We start from the raw sequence: 21,958 nt of genomic DNA, 5'->3' as shown, positions 1-21,958 counted from the left end.
TCCTTTGCAAACCTCAAAATTTGGCTAAAAAAACACATGTTCCTCACATTTCTGTGGCAGAAAGTTCTGGAATCTGAGAGGAGCTACAAATCTCCTTCCACCCAGCGTTCCCCCAAGTCTCCCGATAAAAATGATACCTCACTTGTGTGGGTAGGCCTAGCGCCGGCGACAGGAAGCACCCCAAAGCGCAACGTGGACACATCCTAAATTTTGGAAAAAAACTGAGGTGTTTTTTGTGAAGTGTCTACCTGTAGATTTTGGCCTCTAGCTCAGCCGGCACCTAGGGAAACCTACCAAACCTGTGCATTTCTGAAAACTAGAGACCTAGGGGAATCCAAGGAGGGGTGACTTGCGGGGCTCGGACCAGGTTCTGTTACCCAGAATCCTTTGCAAACCTCAAAATTTGGCTAAAAAACACATGTCCCTCACATTTCTGTGGCAGAAAGTTCTGGAATCTGAGAGGAGCTACAAATTTCCTTCCACCCAGCGTTCCCCCAAGTCTCCCGATAAAAATGATACCTCACTTGCGTGGGTAGGCCTAGCGCCGGCGACAGGAAACACCCCAAAGCGCAACGTGGACACATCCTAAAATTTTTGAAAAAAACAGAGGTGTTTTTTGCGAAGTGCCTACCTGTAGATTTTGGCCTGTAGCTCAGCCGGCACCTAGGGAAACCTACCAAACCTGTGCATTTCTGAAAACTAGAGACCTAGGGGAATCCAAGGAGGGGTGACTTGCGGGGCTCGGACCAGGTTCTGTTACCCAGAATCCTTTGCAAACCTCAAAATTTGGCTAAAAAAACACATGTCCCTCACATTTCTGTGGCAGAAAGTTCTGGAATCTGAGAGGAGCTACAAATTTCCTTCCACCCAGCGTTCCCCCAAGTCTCCCGATAAAAATGATACCTCACTTGCGTGGGCAGGCCTAGCGCCGGCGACAGGAAACACCCCAAAGCGCAACGTGGACACATCCTAAATTTTTGAAAAAAACAGAGGTGTTTTTTGCGAAGTGCCTACCTGTAGATTTTGGCCTGTAGCTCAGCCGGCACCTAGGGAAACCTACCAAACCTGTGCATTTCTGAAAACTAGAGACCTAGGGGAATCCAAGGAGGGGTGACTTGCGGGGCTCGGACCAGGTTCTGTTACCCAGAATCCTTTGCAAACCTCAAAATTTGGCTAAAAAATCACATATCCCTCACATTTCTGTGGCAGAAAGTTCTGGAATCTGAGAGGAGCTACAAATTTCCTTCCACCCAGCGTTCCCACAAGTATCCCGATAAAAATGATGCCTCACTTGCGTGGGTAGGCCTAGCGCCGGCGACAGGAAACACCCCAAAGCGCAACGTGGACACATCCTAAATTTTGGAAAAAAACAGAGGTGTTTTTTGCGAAGTGCCTACCTGTGGATTTTGGCCTCTACCTCAGCCGGCACCTAGGGAAACCTACCAAAGCTGTGCATTTCTGAAAACTAGAGACCTAGGGGAATCCAAGGAGGGGTGACTTGCAGGGCTCGGACCAGGTTCTGTTACCCAGAATCCTTTGCAAACCTCAAAATTTGGCTAAAAAAACACATGTTCCTCACATTTCTGTGGCAGAAAGTTCTGGAATCTGAGATGAGCTACAAATTTCCTTCCACCCAGCGTTCCCCCAAGTCTCCCGATAAAAATGATACCTCACTTGCGTGGGTAGGCCTAGCGCCGGCGACAGGAAACACCCCAAAGCGCAACGTGGACACATCCTAAATTTTTGAAAAAAACAGAGGTGTTTTTTGCGAAGTGCCTACCTGTATATTTTGGCCTGTAGCTCAGCCGGCACCTAGGGAAACCTACCAAACCTGTGCATTTCTGAAAACTAGAGACCTAGGGGAATCCAAGGAGGGGTGACTTGCGGGGCTCGGACCAGGTTCTGTTACCCAGAATCCTTTGCAAACCTCAAAATTTGGCTAAAAAAACACATGTCCCTCACATTTCTGTGGCAGAAAGTTCTGGAATCTGAGAGGAGCTACAAATTTCCTTCCACCCAGCGTTCCCCCAAGTCTCCCGATAAAAATGATACCTCACTTGCGTGGGTAGGCCTAGCGCCGGCGACAGGAAACACCCCAAAGCGCAACGTGGACACATCCTAAATTTTTGAAAAAAACAGAGGTGTTTTTTGCGAAGTGCCTACCTGTAGATTTTGGCCTGTAGCTCAGCCGGCACCTAGGGAAACCTACCAAACCTGTGCATTTCTGAAAACTAGAGACCTAGGGGAATCCAAGGAGGGGTGACTTGCGGGGCTCGGACCAGGTTCTGTTACCCAGAATCCTTTGCAAACCTCAAAATTTGGCTAAAAAATCACATATCCCTCACATTTCTGTGGCAGAAAGTTCTGGAATCTGAGAGGAGCTACAAATTTCCTTCCACCCAGCGTTCCCCCAAGTATCCCGATAAAAATGATGCCTCACTTGCGTGGGTAGGCCTAGCGCCGGCGACAGGAAACACCCCAAAGCGCAACGTGGACACATCCTAAATTTTGGAAAAAAACGGAGGTGTTTTTTGCGAAGTGCCTACCTGTAGATTTTGGCCTGTAGCTCAGCCGGCACCTAGGGAAACCTACCAAAGCTGTGCATTTCTGAAAACTAGAGACCTAGGGGAATCCAAGGAGGGGTGACTTGCGGGGCTCGGACCAGGTTCTGTTACGCAGAATCCTTTGCAAACCTCAAAATTTGGCTAAAAAAACACATGTTCCTCACATTTCTGTGGCAGAAAGTTCTGGAATCTGAGAGGAGCTACAAATCTCCTTCCACCCAGCGTTCCCCCAAGTCTCCCGATAAAAATGATACCTCACTTGTGTGGGTAGGCCTAGCGCCGGCGACAGGAAGCACCCCAAAGCGCAACGTGGACACATCCTAAATTTTGGAAAAAAACTGAGGTGTTTTTTGTGAAGTGTCTACCTGTAGATTTTGGCCTCTAGCTCAGCCGGCACCTAGGGAAATCTACCAAACCTGTGCATTTTTGAAAACTAGAGACCTAGGGGAATCCAAGGAGGGGTGACTTGCGGGGCTCGGACCAGGTTCTGTTACCCAGAATCCTTTGCAAACCTCAAAATTTGGCTAAAAAAACACATGTCCCTCACATTTCTGTGGCAGAAAGTTCTGGAATCTGAGAGGAGCTACAAATTTCCTTCCACCCAGCGTTCCCCCAAGTCTCCCGATAAAAATGATACCTCACTTGCGTGGGTAGGCCTAGCGCCGGCGACAGGAAACACCCCAAAGCGCAACGTGGACACATCCTAAATTTTTGAAAAAAACAGAGGTGTTTTTTGCGAAGTGCCTACCTGTAGATTTTGGCCTGTAGCTCAGCCGGCACCTAGGGAAACCTACCAAACCTGTGCATTTCTGAAAACTAGAGACCTAGGGGAATCCAAGGAGGGGTGACTTGCGGGGCTCGGACCAGGTTCTGTTACCCAGAATCCTTTGCAAACCTCAAAATTTGGCTAAAAAATCACAAATCCCTCACATTTCTGTGGCAGAAAGTTCTGGAATCTGAGAGGAGCTACAAATTTCCTTCCACCCAGCGTTCCCCCAAGTATCCCGATAAAAATGATGCCTCACTTGCGTGGGTAGGCCTAGCGCCGGCGACAGGAAACACCCCAAAGCGCAACGTGGACACATCCTAAATTTTGGAAAAAAAACAGAGGTGTTTTTTGCGAAGTGCCTACCTGTGGATTTTGGCCTCTACCTCAGCCGGCACCTAGGGAAACCTACCAAACCTGTGCATTTCTGAAAACTAGAGACCTAGGGGAATCCAAGGAGGGGTGACTTGCAGGGCTCGGACCAGGTTCTGTTACCCAGAATCCTTTGCAAACCTCAAAATTTGGCTAAAAAAACACATGTTCCTCACATTTCTGTGGCAGAAAGTTCTGGAATCTGAGATGAGCTACAAATTTCCTTCCACCCAGCGTTCCCCCAAGTCTCCCGATAAAAATGATACCTCACTTGCGTGGGTAGGCCTAGCGCCGGCGACAGGAAACACCCCAAAGCGCAACGTGGACACATCCTAAATTTTTGAAAAAAACAGAGGTGTTTTTTGCGAAGTGCCTACCTGTATATTTTGGCCTGTAGCTCAGCCGGCACCTAGGGAAACCTACCAAACCTGTGCATTTCTGAAAACTAGAGACCTAGGGGAATCCAAGGAGGGGTGACTTGCGGGGCTCGGACCAGGTTCTGTTACCCAGAATCCTTTGCAAACCTCAAAATTTGGCTAAAAAAACACATGTCCCTCACATTTCTGTGGCAGAAAGTTCTGGAATCTGAGAGGAGCTACAAATTTCCTTCCACCCAGCGTTCCCCCAAGTCTCCCGATAAAAATGATACCTCACTTGCGTGGGTAGGCCTAGCGCCGGCGACAGGAAACACCCCAAAGCGCAACGTGGACACATCCTAAATTTTTGAAAAAAACAGAGGTGTTTTTTGCGAAGTGCCTACCTGTAGATTTTGGCCTGTAGCTCAGCCGGCACCTAGGGAAACCTACAAAACCTGTGCATTTCTGAAAACTAGAGACCTAGGGGAATCCAAGGAGGGGTGACTTGCGGGGCTCGGACCAGGTTCTGTTACCCAGAATCCTTTGCAAACCTCAAAATTTGGCTAAAAAATCACATATCCCTCACATTTCTGTGGCAGAAAGTTCTGGAATCTGAGAGGAGCTACAAATTTCCTTCCACCCAGCGTTCCCCCAAGTATCCCGAAAAAAATGATGCCTCACTTGCGTGGGTAGGCCTAGCGCCGGCGACAGGAAACACCCCAAAGCGCAACGTGGACACATCCTAAATTTTGGAAAAAAACAGAGGTGTTTTTTGCGAAGTGCCTACCTGTAGATATTGGCCTCTAGCTCAGCCGGCACCTAGGGAAACCTACCAAACCTGTGCATTTCTGAAAACTAGAGACCTAGGGGAATCCAAGGAGGGGTGACTTGCGGGGCTCGGACCAGGTTCTGTTACCCAGAATCCTTTGCAAACCTCAAAATTTGGCTAAAAAAACACACGTTCCTCACATTTCTGTGGCAGAAAGTTCTGGAATCTGAGAGGACCTACAAATCTCCTTCCACCCAGCGTTCCCCCAAGTCTCCCGATAAAAATGATACCTCACTTGCGTGGGTAGGCCTCGCGCCGGCGACAGGAAACACCCCAAAGCGCAACGTGGACACATCCTAAATTTTAGAAAAAAACTGAGGTGTTTTTTGCGAAGTGCCTACCTGTAGATTTTGGCCTGTAGCTCAGCCGGCACCTAGGGAAACCTACCAAACCTGTGCATTTCTGAAAACTAGAGACCTAGGGGAATCCAAGGAGGGGTGACTTGCGGGGCTCGGACCAGGTTCTGTTACCCAGAATCCTTTGCAAACCTCAAAATTTGGCTAGAAAAAACACATGTTCCTCACATTTCTGTGGCAGAAAGTTCTGGAATCTGAGAGGAGCTACAAATCTCCTTCCACCCAGCGTTCCCCCAAGTCTCCCGATAAAAATGATACCTCACTTGTGTGGGTAGGCCTAGCGCCGGCGACAGGAAGCACCCCAAAGCGCAACGTGGACACATCCTAAATTTTGGAAAAAAACTGAGGTGTTTTTTGTGAAGTGTCTACCTGTAGATTTTGGCCTCTAGCTCAGCCGGCACCTAGGGAAACCTACCAAACCTGTGCATTTCTGAAAACTAGAGACCTAGGGGAATCCAAGGAGGGGTGACTTGCGGGGCTCGGACCAGGTTCTGTTACCCAGAATCCTTTGCAAACCTCAAAATTTGGCTAAAAAAACACATGTCCCTCACATTTCTGTGGCAGAAAGTTCTGGAATCTGAGAGGAGCTACAAATTTCCTTCCACCCAGCGTTCCCCCAAGTCTCCCGATAAAAATGATACCTCACTTGCGTGGGTAGGCCTAGCGCCGGCGACAGGAAACACCCCAAAGCGCAACGTGGACACATCCTAAATTTTTGAAAAAAACAGAGGTGTTTTTTGCGAAGTGCCTACCTGTAGATTTTGGCCTGTAGCTCAGCCGGCACCTAGGGAAACCTACCAAACCTGTGCATTTCTGAAAACTAGAGACCTAGGGGAATCCAAGGAGGGGTGACTTGCGGGGCTCGGACCAGGTTCTGTTACCCAGAATCCTTTGCAAACCTCAAAATTTGGCTAAAAAAACACATGTCCCTCACATTTCTGTGGCAGAAAGTTCTGGAATCTGAGAGGAGCTACAAATTTCCTTCCACCCAGCGTTCCCCCAAGTCTCCCGATAAAAATGATACCTCACTTGCGTGGGTAGGCCTAGCGCCGGCGACAGGAAACACCCCAAAGCGCAACGTGGACACATCCTAAATTTTGGAAAAAAACAGAGGTGTTTTTTGCGAAGTGCCTACCTGTAGATTTTGGCCTGTAGCTCAGCCGGCACCTAGGGAAACCTACGAAACCTGTGCATTTCTGAAAACTAGAGACCTAGGGGAATCCAAGGAGGGGTGACTTGCGGGGCTCGGACCAGGTTCTGTTACCCAGAATCCTTTGCAAATCTCAAAATTTGGCTAAAAAATCACATATCCCTCACATTTCTGTGGCAGAAAGTTCTGGAATCTGAGAGGAGCTACAAATTTCCTTCCACCCAGCGTTCCCCCAAGTATCCCGATAAAAATGATGCCTCACTTGCGTGGGTAGGCCTAGCGCCGGCGACAGGAAACACCCCAAAGCGCAACGTGGACACATCCTAAATTTTTGAAAAAAACAGAGGTGTTTTTTGCGAAGTGCCTACCTGTAGATTTTGGCCTGTAGCTCAGCCGGCACCTAGGGAAACCTACCAAACCTGTGCATTTCTGAAAACTAGAGACCTAGGGGAATCCAAGGAGGGGTGACTTGCGGGGCTCGGACCAGGTTCTGTTACCCAGAATCCTTTGCAAACCTCAAAATTTGGCTAAAAAAACACATGTTCCTCACATTTCTGTGGCAGAAAGTTCTGGAATCTGAGAGGAGCTACAAATCTCCTTCCACCCAGCGTTCCCCCAAGTCTCCCGATAAAAATGATACCTCACTTGTGTGGGTAGGCCTAGCGCCGGCGACAGGAAGCACCCCAAAGCGCAACGTGGACACATCCTAAATTTTGGAAAAAAACTGAGGTGTTTTTTGTGAAGTGTCTACCTGTAGATTTTGGCCTCTAGCTCAGCCGGCACCTAGGGAAACCTACCAAACCTGTGCATTTCTGAAAACTAGAGACCTAGGGGAATCCAAGGAGGGGTGACTTGCGGGGCTCGGACCAGGTTCTGTTACCCAGAATCCTTTGCAAACCTCAAAATTTGGCTAAAAAAACACACGTTCCTCACATTTCTGTGGCAGAAAGTTCTGGAATCTGAGAGGACCTACAAATTTCCTTCCACCCAGCGTTCCCCCAAGTCTCCCGATAAAAATGATACCTCACTTGCGTGGGTAGGCCTAGCGCCGGCGACAGGAAACACCCCAAAGCGCAACGTGGACACATCCTAAATTTTAGAAAAAAACGGAGGTGTTTTTTGCGAAGTGCCTACCTGTACATTTTGGCCTGTAGCTCAGCCGGCACCTAGGGAAACCTACCAAACCTGTGCATTTCTGAAAACTAGAGACCTAGGGGAATCCAAGGAGGGGTGACTTGCGGGGCTCGGACCAGGTTCTGTTACCCAGAATCCTTTGCAAACCTCAAAATTTGGCTAAAAAAACACATGTCCCTCACATTTCTGTGACAGAAAGTTCTGGAATCTGAGAGGAGCTACAAATTTCCTTCCACCCAGCGTTCCCCCAAGTCTCCCGATAAAAATGGTACCTCACTTGCGTGGGTAGGCCTAGCGCCGGCGACAGGAAACACCCCAAAGCGCAACGTGGACACATCCTAAATTTTTGAAAAAAACAGAGGTGTTTTTTGCGAAGTGCCTACCTGTAGATTTTGGCCTGTAGCTCAGCCGGCACCTAGGGAAACCTACCAAACCTGTGCATTTCTGAAAACTAGAGACCTAGGGGAATCCAAGGAGGGGTGACTTGCGGGGCTCGGACCAGGTTCTGTTACCCAGAATCCTTTGCAAACCTCAAAATTTGGCTAAAAAAACACATGTTCCTCACATTTCTGTGGCAGAAAGTTCTGGAATCTGAGAGGAGCTACAAATCTCCTTCCACCCAGCGTTCCCCCAAGTCTCCCGATAAATATGATACCTCACTTGTGTGGGTAGGCCTAGCGCCGGCGACAGGAAGCACCCCAAAGCGCAACGTGGACACATCCTAAATTTTGGAAAAAAACTGAGGTGTTTTTTGTGAAGTGTCTACCTGTAGATTTTGGCCTCTAGCTCAGCCGGCACCTAGGGAAACCTACCAAACCTGTGCATTTCTGAAAACTAGAGACCTAGGGGAATCCAAGGAGGGGTGACTTGCGGGGCTCGGACCAGGTTCTGTTACCCAGAATCCTTTGCAAACCTCAAAATTTGGCTAAAAAATCACATATCCCTCACATTTCTGTGGCAGAAAGTTCTGGAATCTGAGAGGAGCTACAAATTTCCTTCCACCCAGCGTTCCCCCAAGTATCCCGATAAAAATGATGCCTCACTTGCGTGGGTAGGCCTAGCGCCGGCGACAGGAAACACCCCAAAGCGCAACGTGGACACATCCTAAATTTTGGAAAAAAACAGAGGTGTTTTTTGCGAAGTGCCTACCTGTAGATATTGGCCTCTAGCTCAGCCGGCACCTAGGGAAACCTACCAAACCTGTGCATTTCTGAAAACTAGAGACCTAGGGGAATCCAAGGAGGGGTGACTTGCGGGGCTCGGACCAGGTTCTGTTACCCAGAATCCTTTGCAAACCTCAAAATTTGGCTAAAAAAACACATGTCCCTCACATTTCTGTGGCAGAAAGTTCTGGAATCTGAGAGGAGCTACAAATTTCCTTCCACCCAGCGTTCCCCCAAGTCTCCCGATAAAAATGATACCTCACTTGCGTGGGTAGGCCTAGCGCCGGCGACAGGAAACACCCCAAAGCGCAACGTGGACACATCCTAAATTTTTGAAAAAAACAGAGGTGTTTTTTGCGAAGTGCCTACCTGTAGATTTTGGCCTGTAGCTCAGCCGGCACCTAGGGAAACCTACCAAACCTGTGCATTTCTGAAAACTAGAGACCTAGGGGAATCCAAGGAGGGGTGACTTGCGGGGCTCGGACCAGGTTCTGTTACCCAGAATCCTTTGCAAACCTCAAAATTTGGCTAAAAAAACACATGTCCCTCACATTTCTGTGACAGAAAGTTCTGGAATCTGAGAGGAGCTACAAATTTCCTTCCACCCAGCGTTCCCCCAAGTCTCCCGATAAAAATGGTACCTCACTTGCGTGGGTAGGCCTAGCGCCGGCGACAGGAAACACCCCAAAGCGCAACGTGGACACATCCTAAATTTTTGAAAAAAACAGAGGTGTTTTTTGCGAAGTGCCTACCTGTAGATTTTGGCCTGTAGCTCAGCCGGCACCTAGGGAAACCTACCAAACCTGTGCATTTCTGAAAACTAGAGACCTAGGGGAATCCAAGGAGGGGTGACTTGCGGGGCTCGGACCAGGTTCTGTTACCCAGAATCCTTTGCAAACCTCAAAATTTGGCTAAAAAAACACATGTTCCTCACATTTCTGTGGCAGAAAGTTCTGGAATCTGAGAGGAGCTACAAATCTCCTTCCACCCAGCGTTCCCCCAAGTCTCCCGATAAAAATGATACCTCACTTGTGTGGGTAGGCCTAGCGCCGGCGACAGGAAGCACCCCAAAGCGCAACGTGGACACATCCTAAATTTTGGAAAAAAACGGAGGTGTTTTTTGTGAAGTGTCTACCTGTAGATTTTGGCCTCTAGCTCAGCCGGCACCTAGGGAAACCTACCAAACCTGTGCATTTCTGAAAACTAGAGACCTAGGGGAATCCAAGGAGGGGTGACTTGCGGGGCTCGGACCAGGTTCTGTTACCCAGAATCCTTTGCAAACCTCAAAATTTGGCTAAAAAAACACATGTCCCTCACATTTCTGTGGCAGAAAGTTCTGGAATCTGAGAGGAGCTACAAATTTCCTTCCACCCAGCGTTCCCCCAAGTCTCCCGATAAAAATGATACCTCACTTGCGTGGGTAGGCCTAGCGCCGGCGACAGGAAACACCCCAAAGCGCAACGTGGACACATCCTAAATTTTTGAAAAAAACAGAGGTGTTTTTTGCGAAGTGCCTACCTGTAGATTTTGGCCTGTAGCTCAGCCGGCACCTAGGGAAACCTACCAAACCTGTGCATTTCTGAAAACTAGAGACCTAGGGGAATCCAAGGAGGGGTGACTTGCGGGGCTCGGACCAGGTTCTGTTACCCAGAATCCTTTGCAAACCTCAAAATTTGGCTAAAAAATCACATATCCCTCACATTTCTGTGGCAGAAAGTTCTGGAATCTGAGAGGAGCTACAAATTTCCTTCCACCCAGCGTTCCCCCAAGTATCCCGATAAAAATGATGCCTCACTTGCGTGGGTAGGCCTAGCGCCGGCGACAGGAAACACCCCAAAGCGCAACGTGGACACATCCTAAATTTTGGAAAAAAACAGAGGTGTTTTTTGCGAAGTGCCTACCTGTAGATATTGGCCTCTAGCTCAGCCGGCACCTAGGGAAACCTACCAAACCTGTGCATTTCTGAAAACTAGAGACCTAGGGGAATCCAAGGAGGGGTGACTTGCGGGGCTCGGACCAGGTTCTGTTACCCAGAATCCTTTGCAAACCTAAAAATTTGGCTAAAAAGACACATGTTCCTCACATTTCTGTGGCAGAAAGTTCTGGAATCTGAGAGGACCTACAAATCTCCTTCCACCCAGCGTTCCCCCAAGTCTCCCGATAAAAATGATACCTCACTTGCGTGGGTAGGCCTCGCGCCGGCGACAGGAAACACCCCAAAGCGCAACGTGGAAACATCCTAAATTTTAGAAAAAAACGGAGGTGTTTTTTGCGAAGTGCCTACCTGTAGATTTTCGCCTGTAGCTCAGCCGGCACCTAGGGAAACCTACCAAACCTGTGCATTTCTGAAAACTAGAGACCTAGGGGAATCCAAGGAGGGGTGACTTGCGGGGCTCGGACCAGGTTCTGTTACCCAGAATCCTTTGCAAACCTCAAAATTTGGCTAAAAAAACACATGTCCCTCACATTTCTGTGGCAGAAAGTTCTGGAATCTGAGAGGAGCTACAAATTTCCTTCCACCCAGCGTTCCCCCAAGTATCCCGATAAAAATGATGCCTCACTTGCGTGGGTAGGCCTAGCGCCGGCGACAGGAAACACCCCAAAGCGCAACGTGGACACATCCTAAATTTTGGAAAAAAACAGAGGTGTTTTTTGCGAAGTGCCTACCTGTAGATATTGGCCTCTAGCTCAGCCGGCACCTAGGGAAACCTACCAAACCTGTGCATTTCTGAAAACTAGAGACCTAAGGGAATCCAAGGAGGGGTGACTTGCGGGGCTCGGACCAGGTTCTGTTACCCAGAATCCTTTGCAAACCTCAAAATTTGGCTAAAAAAACACACGTTCCTCACATTTCTGTGGCAGAAAGTTCTGGAATCTGAGAGGACCTACAAATCTCCTTCCACCCAGCGTTCCCCCAAGTCTCCCAATAAAAATGATACCTCACTTGCGTGGGTAGGCCTCGCGCCGGCGACAGGAAACACCCCAAAGCGCAACGTGGACACATCCTAAATTTTAGAAAAAAACGGAGGTGTTTTTTGCGAAGTGCCTACCTGTAGATTTTGGCCTGTAGCTCAGCCGGCACCTAGGGAAACCTACCAAACCTGTGCATTTCTGAAAACTAGAGACCTAGGGGAATCCAAGGAGGGGTGACTTGCGGGGCTCGGACCAGGTTCTGTTACCCAGAATCCTTTGCAAACCTCAAAATTTGGCTAAAAAAACACATGTTCCTCACATTTCTGTGGCAGAAAGTTCTGGAATCTGAGAGGAGCTACAAATCTCCTTCCACCCAGCGTTCCCCCAAGTCTCCCGATAAAAATGATACCTCACTTGTGTGGGTAGGCCTAGCGCCGGCGACAGGAAGCACCCCAAAGCGCAACGTGGACACATCCTAAATTTTGGAAAAAAACTGAGGTGTTTTTTGTGAAGTGTCTACCTGTAGATTTTGGCCTCTAGCTCAGCCGGCACCTAGGGAAACCTACCAAACCTGTGCATTTCTGAAAACTAGAGACCTAGGGGAATCCAAGGAGGGGTGACTTGCGGGGCTCGGACCAGGTTCTGTTACCCAGAATCCTTTGCAAACCTCAAAATTTGGCTAAAAAAATCACATATCCCTCACATTTCTGTGGCAGAAAGTTCTGGAATCTGAGAGGAGCTACAAATTTCCTTCCACCCAGCGTTCCCCCAAGTATCCCGATAAAAACGATGCCTCACTTGCGTGGGTAGGCCTAGCGCCGGCGACAGGAAACAACCCCAAAGCGCAACGTGGACACATCCTAAATTTTGGAAAAAAACAGAGGTGTTTTTTGCGAAGTGCCTACCTGTGGATTTTGGCCTCTACCTCAGCCGGCACCTAGGGAAACCTACCAAACCTGTGCATTTCTGAAAACTAGAGACCTAGGGGAATCCAAGGAGGGGTGACTTGCAGGGCTCGGACCAGGTTCTGTTACCCAGAATCCTTTGCAAACCTCAAAATTTGGCTAAAAAAACACATGTTCTCACATTTCTGTGGCAGAAAGTTCTGGAATCTGAGATGAGCTACAAATTTCCTTCCACCCAGCGTTCCCCCAAGTCTCCCGATAAAAATGATACCTCACTTGCGTGGGTAGGCCTAGCGCCGGCGACAGGAAACACCCCAAAGCGCAACGTGGACACATCCTAAATTTTTGAAAAAAACAGAGGTGTTTTTTGCGAAGTGCCTACCTGTATATTTTGGCCTGTAGCTCAGCCGGCACCTAGGGAAACCTACCAAACCTGTGCATTTCTGAAAACTAGAGACCTAGGGGAATCCAAGGAGGGGTGACTTGCGGGGCTCGGACCAGGTTCTGTTACCCAGAATCCTTTGCAAACCTCAAAATTTGGCTAAAAAAACACATGTCCCTCACATTTCTGTGGCAGAAAGTTCTGGAATCTGAGAGGAGCTACAAATTTCCTTCCACCCAGCGTTCCCCCAAGTCTCCCGATAAAAATGATACCTCACTTGCGTGGGTAGGCCTAGCGCCGGCGACAGGAAACACCCCAAAGCGCAACGTGGACACATCCTAAATTTTTGAAAAAAACAGAGGTGTTTTTTGCGAAGTGCCTACCTGTAGATTTTGGCCTGTAGCTCAGCCGGCACCTAGGGAAACCTACCAAACCTGTGCATTTCTGAAAACTAGAGACCTAGGGGAATCCAAGGAGGGGTGACTTGCGGGGCTCGGACCAGGTTCTGTTACCCAGAATCCTTTGCAAACCTCAAAATTTGGCTAAAAAATCACATATCCCTCACATTTCTGTGGCAGAAAGTTCTGGAATCTGAGAGGAGCTACAAATTTCCTTCCACCCAGCGTTCCCCCAAGTATCCCGATAAAAATGATGCCTCACTTGCGTGGGTAGGCCTAGCGCCGGCGACAGGAAACACCCCAAAGCGCAACGTGGACACATCCTAAATTTTGGAAAAAAACGGAGGTGTTTTTTGCGAAGTGCCTACCTGTAGATTTTGGCCTGTAGCTCAGCCGGCACCTAGGGAAACCTACCAAAGCTGTGCATTTCTGAAAACTAGAGACCTAGGGGAATCCAAGGAGGGGTGACTTGCGGGGCTCGGACCAGGTTCTGTTACCCAGAATCCTTTGCAAACCTCAAAATTTGGCTAAAAAAACACATGTTCCTCACATTTCTGTGGCAGAAAGTTCTGGAATCTGAGAGGAGCTACAAATCTCCTTCCACCCAGCGTTCCCCCAAGTCTCCCGATAAAAATGATACCTCACTTGTGTGGGTAGGCCTAGCGCCGGCGACAGGAAGCACCCCAAAGCGCAACGTGGACACATCCTAAATTTTGGAAAAAAACTGAGGTGTTTTTTGTGAAGTGTCTACCTGTAGATTTTGGCCTCTAGCTCAGCCGGCACCTAGGGAAACCTACAAACCTGTGCATTTCTGAAAACTAGAGACCTAGGGGAATCCAAGGAGGGGTGACTTGCGGGGCTCGGACCAGGTTCTGTTACCCAGAATCCTTTGCAAACCTCAAAATTTGGCTAAAAAACACATGTCCCTCACATTTCTGTGGCAGAAGAAGTTCTGGAATCTGAGAGGAGCTACAAATTTCCTTCCACCCAGCGTTCCCCCAAGTCTCCCGATAAAAATGATACCTCACTTGCGTGGGTAGGCCTAGCGCCGGCGACAGGAAACACCCCAAAGCGCAACGTGGACACATCCTAAATTTTTGAAAAAAACAGAGGTGTTTTTTGCGAAGTGCCTACCTGTAGATTTTGGCCTGTAGCTCAGCCGGCACCTAGGAAACCTACCAAACCTGTGCATTTCTGAAAACTAGAGACCTAGGGGAATCCAAGGAGGGGTGACTTGCGGGGCTCGGACCAGGTTCTGTTACCCAGAATCCTTTGCAAACCTCAAAATTTGGCTAAAAAAACACATGTCCCTCACATTTCTGTGGCAGAAAGTTCTGGAATCTGAGAGGAGCTACAAATTTCCTTCCACCCAGCGTTCCCCCAAGTCTCCCGATAAAAAATGATACCTCACTTGCGTGGGTAGGCCTAGCGCCGGCGACAGGAAACACCCCAAAGCGCAACGTGGACACATCCTAAATTTTTGAAAAAAACAGAGGTGTTTTTTGCGAAGTGCCTACCTGTAGATTTTGGCCTCTAGCTCAGCCGGCACCTAGGGAAACCCTACCAAACCTGTGCATTTCTGAAAACTAGAGACCTAGGGGAATCCAAGGAGGGGTGACTTGCGGGGCTCGGACCAGGTTCTGTGACCCAGAATCCTTTGCAAACCTCAAAATTAGGCTAAAAAAACACATATCCCTCACATTTCTGTGGCAGAAAGTTCTGGAATCTGAGAGGAGGTACAAATTTCCTTCCACCCAGCATTCCCCCAAGTATCCCGATAAAAATGATATCTCACTTGCGTGGGTAGGCCTAGCGCCGGCGACAGGAAACACCCCAAAGCGCAACGTGGACACATCCTAAATTTTGGAAAAAAACAGAGGTGTTTTTTGCGAAGTGCCTACCTATAGATTTTGGCCTCTAGCTCAGCCGGCACCTAGGGAAACCTACCAAACATGTGCATTTCTGAAAACTAGAGACCTAGGGGAATCCAAGGAGGGGTGACTTGCGGGGCTCGGACCAGGTTCTGTTACCCAGAATCCTTTGCAAACCTCAAAATTTGGCTAAAAAAACACATGTTCCTCACATTTCTGTGGCAGAAAGTTCTGGAATCTGAGAGAGAGCTACAAATCTCCTTCCACCCAGCGTTCCCCCAAGTCTCCCGATAAAATTGATACCTCACTTGTGTGGGTAGGCCTAGCGCCGGCGACAGGAAGCACCCCAAAGCGCAACGTGGACACATCCTAAATTTTGGAAAAAAACTGAGGTGTTTTTTTGTGAAGTGTCTACCTGTAGATTTTGGCCTCTAGCTCAGCCGGCACCTAGGGAAACCTACCAAAACCTGTGCATTTCTGAAAACTAGAGACCTAGGGGAATCCAAGGAGGGGTGACTTGCGGGGCTCGGACCAGGTTCTGTTACCCAGAATCCTTTGCAAACCTCAAAATTTGGCTAAAAAACACATGTCCCCTCACATTTCTGTGGCAGAAAGTTCTGGAATCTGAGAGGAGCTACAAATTTCCTTCCACCCAGCGTTCCCCCAAGTCTCCCGATAAAAATGATACCTCACTTGCGTGGGTAGGCCTAGCGCCGGCGACAGGAAACACCCCAAAGCGCAACGTGGACACATCCTAAATTTTTGAAAAAACAGAGTGTTTTTTGCGAAGTGCCTACCTGTAGATTTTGGCCTGTAGCTCAGCCGGCACCTAGGGAAACCTACCAAACCTGTGCATTTCTGAAAACTAGAGACCTAGGGGAATCCAAGGAGGGGTGACTTGCGGGGCTCGGACCAGGTTCTGTTACCCAGAATCCTTTGCAAACCTCAAAATTTGGCTAAAAAAACACATGTCCCTCACATTTCTGTGGCAGAGAAGGTTCTGGAATCTGAGAGGAGCTACAAATTTCCTTCCACCCAGCGTTCCCCCCAAGTCTCCCGATAAAAATGATACCTCACTTGCGTGGGCAGGCCTAGCGCCGGCGACAGGAAACACCCCAAAGCGCAACGTGGACACATCCTAAATTTTTGAAAAAAACAGAGGTGTTTTTTGCGAAGTGCCTACCTGTAGATTTTGGCCTGTAGCTCAGCCGGCACCTAGGGAAACCTACCAAACCTGTGCATTTCTGAAAACTAGAGACCTAGGGGAATCCAAGGAGGGGTGACTTGCGGGGCTCGGACCAGGTTCTGTTACCCAGAATCCTTTGCAAACCTCAAAATTTGGCTAAAAAATCACATATCCCTCACATTTCTGTGGCAGAAAGTTCTGGAATCTGAGAGGAGCTACAAATTTCCTTCCACCCAGCGTTCCCACAAGTATCCGATAAAAATGATGCCTCACTTGCGTGGGGTAGGCCTAGCGCCGGCGACAGGAAACACCCCAAAGCGCAACGTGGACACATCCTAAATTTTGGAAAAAAACAGAGGTGTTTTTTGCGAAGTGCCTACCTGTGGATTTTGGCCTCTACCTCAGCCGGCACCTAGGGAAACCTACCAAAGCTGTGCATTTCTGAAAACTAGAGACCTAGGGGGAATCCAAGGAGGGGTGACTTGCAGGGCTCGGACCAGGTTCTGTTACCCAGAATCCTTTGCAAACCTCAAAATTTGGCTAAAAAAACACATGTTCCTCACATTTCTGTGGCAGAAAGTTCTGGAATCTGAGATGAGCTACAAATTTCCTTCCACCCAGCGTTCCCCCAAGTCTCCCCGATAAAAATGATACCTCACTTGCGTGGGTAGGCCTAGCGCCGGCGACAGGAAACACCCCAAAGCGCAACGTGGACACATCCTAAATTTTTGAAAAAAACAGAGGTGTTTTTTGCGAAGTGCCTACCTGTATATTTTTGGCCTGTAGCTCAGCCGGCACCTAGGGAAACCTACCAAACCTGTGCATTTCTGAAAACTAGAGACCTAGGGGAATCCAAGGAGGGGTGACTTGCGGGGCTCGGACCAGGTTCTGTTACCCAGAATCCTTTGCAAACCTCAAAATTTGGCTAAAAAAAACACATGTCCCTCACATTTCTGTGGCAGAAAGTTCTGGAATCTGAGAGGAGCTACAAATTTCCTTCCACCCCAGCGTTCCCCCAAGTCTCCCGATAAAAATGATACCTCACTTGCGTGGGTAGGCCTAGCGCCGGCGACAGGAAACACCCCAAAGCGCAACGTGGACACATCCTAAATTTTTGAAAAAACAGAGGTGTTTTTTGCGAAGTGCCTACCTGTAGATTTTGGCCTGTAGCTCAGCCGGCACCTAGGGAAACCTACCAAACCTGTGCATTTCTGAAAACTAGAGACCTAGGGGAATCCAAGGAGGGGTGACTTGCGGGGCTCGGACCAGGTTCTGTTACCCAGAATCCTTTGCAAACCTCAAAATTTGGCTAAAAAATCACATATCCCTCACATTTCTGTGGCAGAAAGTTCTGGAATCTGAGAGGAGCTACAAATTTCCTTCCACCCAGCGTTCCCCCAAGTATCCCGATAAAAATGATGCCTCACTTGCGTGGGTAGGCCTAGCGCCGGCGACAGGAAACACCCCAAAGCGCAACGTGGACACATCCTAAATTTTGGAAAAAAACGGAGGTGTTTTTTGCGAAGTGCCTACCTGTAGATTTTGGCCTGTAGCTCAGCCGGCACTAGGGAAACCTACCAAAGCTGTGCATTTCTGAAAACTAGAGACCTAGGGGAATCCAAGGAGGGGTGACTTGCGGGGCTCGGACCAGGTTCTGTTACGCAGAATCCTTTGCAAACCTCAAAATTTGGCTAAAAAAACACATGTTCCTCACATTTCTGTGGCAGAAAGTTCTGGAATCTGAGAGGAGCTACAAATCTCCTTCCACCCAGCGTTCCCCCAAGTCTCCCGATAAAAATGATACCTCACTTGTGTGGGTAGCCTAGCGCCGGCGACAGGAAGCACCCCAAAGCGCAACGTGGACACATCCTAAATTTTGGAAAAAAACTGAGGTGTTTTTTGTGAAGTGTCTACCTGTAGATTTTGGCCTCTAGCTCAGCCGGCACCTAGGGAAATCTACCAAACCTGTGCATTTCTGAAAACTAGAGACCTAGGGGAATCCAAGGAGGGGTGACTTGCGGGGCTCGGACCAGGTTCTGTTACCCAGAATCCTTTGCAAACCTCAAAATTTGGCTAAAAAAACACATGTCCCTCACATTTCTGTGGCAGAAAGTTCTGGAATCTGAGAGGAGCTACAAATTTCCTTCCACCCAGCGTTCCCCCAAGTCTCCCGATAAAAATGATACCTCACTTGCGTGGGTAGGCCTAGCGCCGGCGACAGGAAACACCCCAAAGCGCAACGTGAACACATCCTAAATTTTTGAAAAAAACAGAGGTGTTTTTTGCGAAGTGCCTACCTGTAGATTTTGGCCTGTAGCTCAGCGGCACCTAGGAAAACTACCAAACCTGTGCATTTCTGAAAACTAGAGACCTAGGGGAATCCAAGGAGGGGTGACTTGCGGGGCTCGGACCAGGTTCTGTTACCCAGAATCCTTTGCAAACCTCAAAATTTGGCTAAAAAATCACAAATCCCTCACATTTCTGTGGCAGAATGTTCTGGAATCTGAGAGGAGCTACAAATTCCTTCCACCCAGCGTTCCCCCCAAGTATCCCGATAAAAATGATGCCTCACTTGCGTGGGTAGGCCTAGCGCCGGCGACAGGAAACACCCCAAAGCGCAACGTGGACACATCCTAAATTTTGGAAAAAAACAGAGGTGTTTTTTGCGAAGTGCCTACCTGTGGATTTTGGCCTCTACCTCAGCCGGCACCTAGGGGAAACCTACCAAACCTGTGCATTTCTGAAAACTAGAGACCTAGGGGAATCCAAGGAGGGGTGACTTGCAGGGCTCGGACCAGGTTCTGTTACCCAGAATCCTTTGCAAACCTCAAAATTTGGCTAAAAAAAACACATGTTCCTCACATTTCTGTGGCAGAAAGTTCTGGAATCTGAGATGAGCTACAAATTTCCTTCCACCCAGCGTTCCCCCAAGTCTCCCGATAAAAATGATACCTCACTTGCGTGGGTAGGCCTAGCGCCGGCGACAGGAAACCACCCCAAAGCGCAACGTGGACACATCCTAAATTTTTGAAAAAAACAGAGGTGTTTTTTGCGAAGTGCCTACCTGTATATTTTGGCCTGTAGCTCAGCCGGCACCTAGGGAAACCTACCAAACCTGTGCATTTCTGAAAACTAGAGACCTAGGGGAATCCAAGGAGGGGGTGACTTGCGGGGCTCGGACCAGGTTCTGTTACCCAGAATCCTTTGCAAACCTCAAAATTTGGCTAAAAAAACACATGTCCCTCACATTTCTGTGGCAGAAAGTTCTGGAATCTGAGAGGAGCTACAAATTCCTTCCACCCAGCGTTCCCCCAAGTCTCCCGATAAAAATGATACCTCACTTGCGTGGGTAGGCCTAGCGCCCGGCGACAGGAAACACCCCAAAGCGCAACGTGGACACATCCTAAATTTTTGAAAAAAACAGAGGTGTTTTTTGCGAAGTGCCTACCTGTAGATTTTGGCCTGTAGCTCAGCCGGCACCTAGGGAAACCTACAAAACCTGTGCATTTCTGAAAACTAGAGACCTAGGGGAATCCAAGGAGGGGTGACTTGCGGGGCTCGGACCAGGTTCTGTTACCCAGAATCCTTTGCAAACCTCAAAATTTGGCTAAAAAATCACATATCCCTCACATTTCTGTGGCAGAAAGTTCTGGAATCTGAGAGGAGCTACAAATTTCCTTCCACCCAGCGTTCCCCCAAGTATCCCGAAAAAAATGATGCCTCACTTGCGTGGGTAGGCCTAGCGCCGGCGACAGGAAACACCCCAAAGCGCAACGTGGACACATCCTAAATTTTGGAAAAAAACAGAGGTGTTTTTTGCGAAGTGCCTACCTGTAGATATTGGCCTCTAGCTCAGCCGGCACCTAGGGAAACCTACCAAACCTGTGCATTTCTGAAAACTAGAGACCTAGGGGAATCCAAGGAGGGGTGACTTGCGGGGCTCGGACCAGGTTCTGTTACCCAGAATCCTTTGCAAACCTCAAAATTTGGCTAAAAAAACACACGTTCCTCACATTTCTGTGGCAGAAAGTTCTGGAATCTGAGAGGACCTACAAATCTCCTTCCACCCAGCGTTCCCCCAAGTCTCCCGATAAAAATGATACCTCACTTGCGTGGGTAGGCCTCGCGCCGGCGACAGGAAACACCCCAAAGCGCAACGTGGACACATCCTAAATTTTAGAAAAAAACGGAGGTGTTTTTTGCGAAGTGCCTACCTGTAGATTTTGGCCTGTAGCTCAGCCGGCACCTAGGGAAACCTACCAAAGCTGTGCATTTCTGAAAACTAGAGACCTAGGGGAATCCAAGGAGGGGTGACTTGCGGGGCTCGGACCAGGTTCTGTTACCCAGAATCCTTTGCAAACCTCAAAATTTGGCTAAAAAAACACATGTTCCTCACATTTCTGTGGCAGAAAGTTCTGGAATCTGAGAGGAGCTACAAATCTCCTTCCACCCAGCGTTCCCCCAAGTCTCCCGATAAAAATGATACCTCACTTGTGTGGGTAGGCCTAGCGCCGGCGACAGGAAGCACCCCAAAGCGCAACGTGGACACATCCTAAATTTTGGAAAAAAACTGAGGTGTTTTTTGTGAAGTGTCTACCTGTAGATTTTGGCCTCTAGCTCAGCCGGCACCTAGGGAAACCTACCAAACCTGTGCATTTCTGAAAACTAGAGACCTAGGGGAATCCAAGGAGGGGTGACTTGCGGGGCTCGGACCAGGTTCTGTTACCCAGAATCCTTTGCAAACCTCAAAATTTGGCTAAAAAAACACATGTCCCTCACATTTCTGTGGCAGAAAGTTCTGGAATCTGAGAGGAGCTACAAATTTCCTTCCACCCAGCGTTCCCCCAAGTCTCCCGATAAAAATGATACCTCACTTGCGTGGGTAGGCCTAGCGCCGGCGACAGGAAACACCCCAAAGCGCAACGTGGACACATCCTAAATTTTTGAAAAAAACAGAGGTGTTTTTTGCGAAGTGCCTACCTGTAGATTTTGGCCTGTAGCTCAGCCGGCACCTAGGGAAACCTACCAAACCTGTGCATTTCTGAAAACTAGAGACCTAGGGGAATCCAAGGAGGGGTGACTTGCGGGGCTCGGACCAGGTTCTGTTACCCAGAATCCTTTGCAAACCTCAAAATTTGGCTAAAAAAACACATGTCCCTCACATTTCTGTGGCAGAAAGTTCTGGAATCTGAGAGGAGCTACAAATTTCCTTCCACCCAGCGTTCCCCCAAGTCTCCCGATAAAAATGATACCTCACTTGCGTGGGTAGGCCTAGCGCCGGCGACAGGAAACACCCCAAAGCGCAACGTGGACACATCCTAAATTTTGGAAAAAAACAGAGGTGTTTTTGCGAAGTGCCTACCTGTAGATTTTGGCCTGTAGCTCAGCCGGGCACCTAGGGAAACCTACGAAACCTGTGCATTTCTGAAAACTAGAGACCTAGGGGAATCCAAGGAGGGGTGACTTGCGGGGCTCGGACCAGGTTCTGTTACCCAGAATCCTTTGCAAATCTCAAAATTTGGCTAAAAAATCACATATCCCTCACATTTCTGTGGCAGAAAGTTCTGGAATCTGAGAGGAGCTACAAATTTCCTTCCACCCAGCGTTCCCCCA

Source organism: Pleurodeles waltl, chromosome 3_1, assembly GCF_031143425.1.
Source record: "Pleurodeles waltl isolate 20211129_DDA chromosome 3_1, aPleWal1.hap1.20221129, whole genome shotgun sequence".
Lineage (NCBI taxonomy): Eukaryota > Metazoa > Chordata > Amphibia > Caudata > Salamandridae > Pleurodeles > Pleurodeles waltl.
This window is presented reverse-complemented; position numbering follows the sequence as displayed.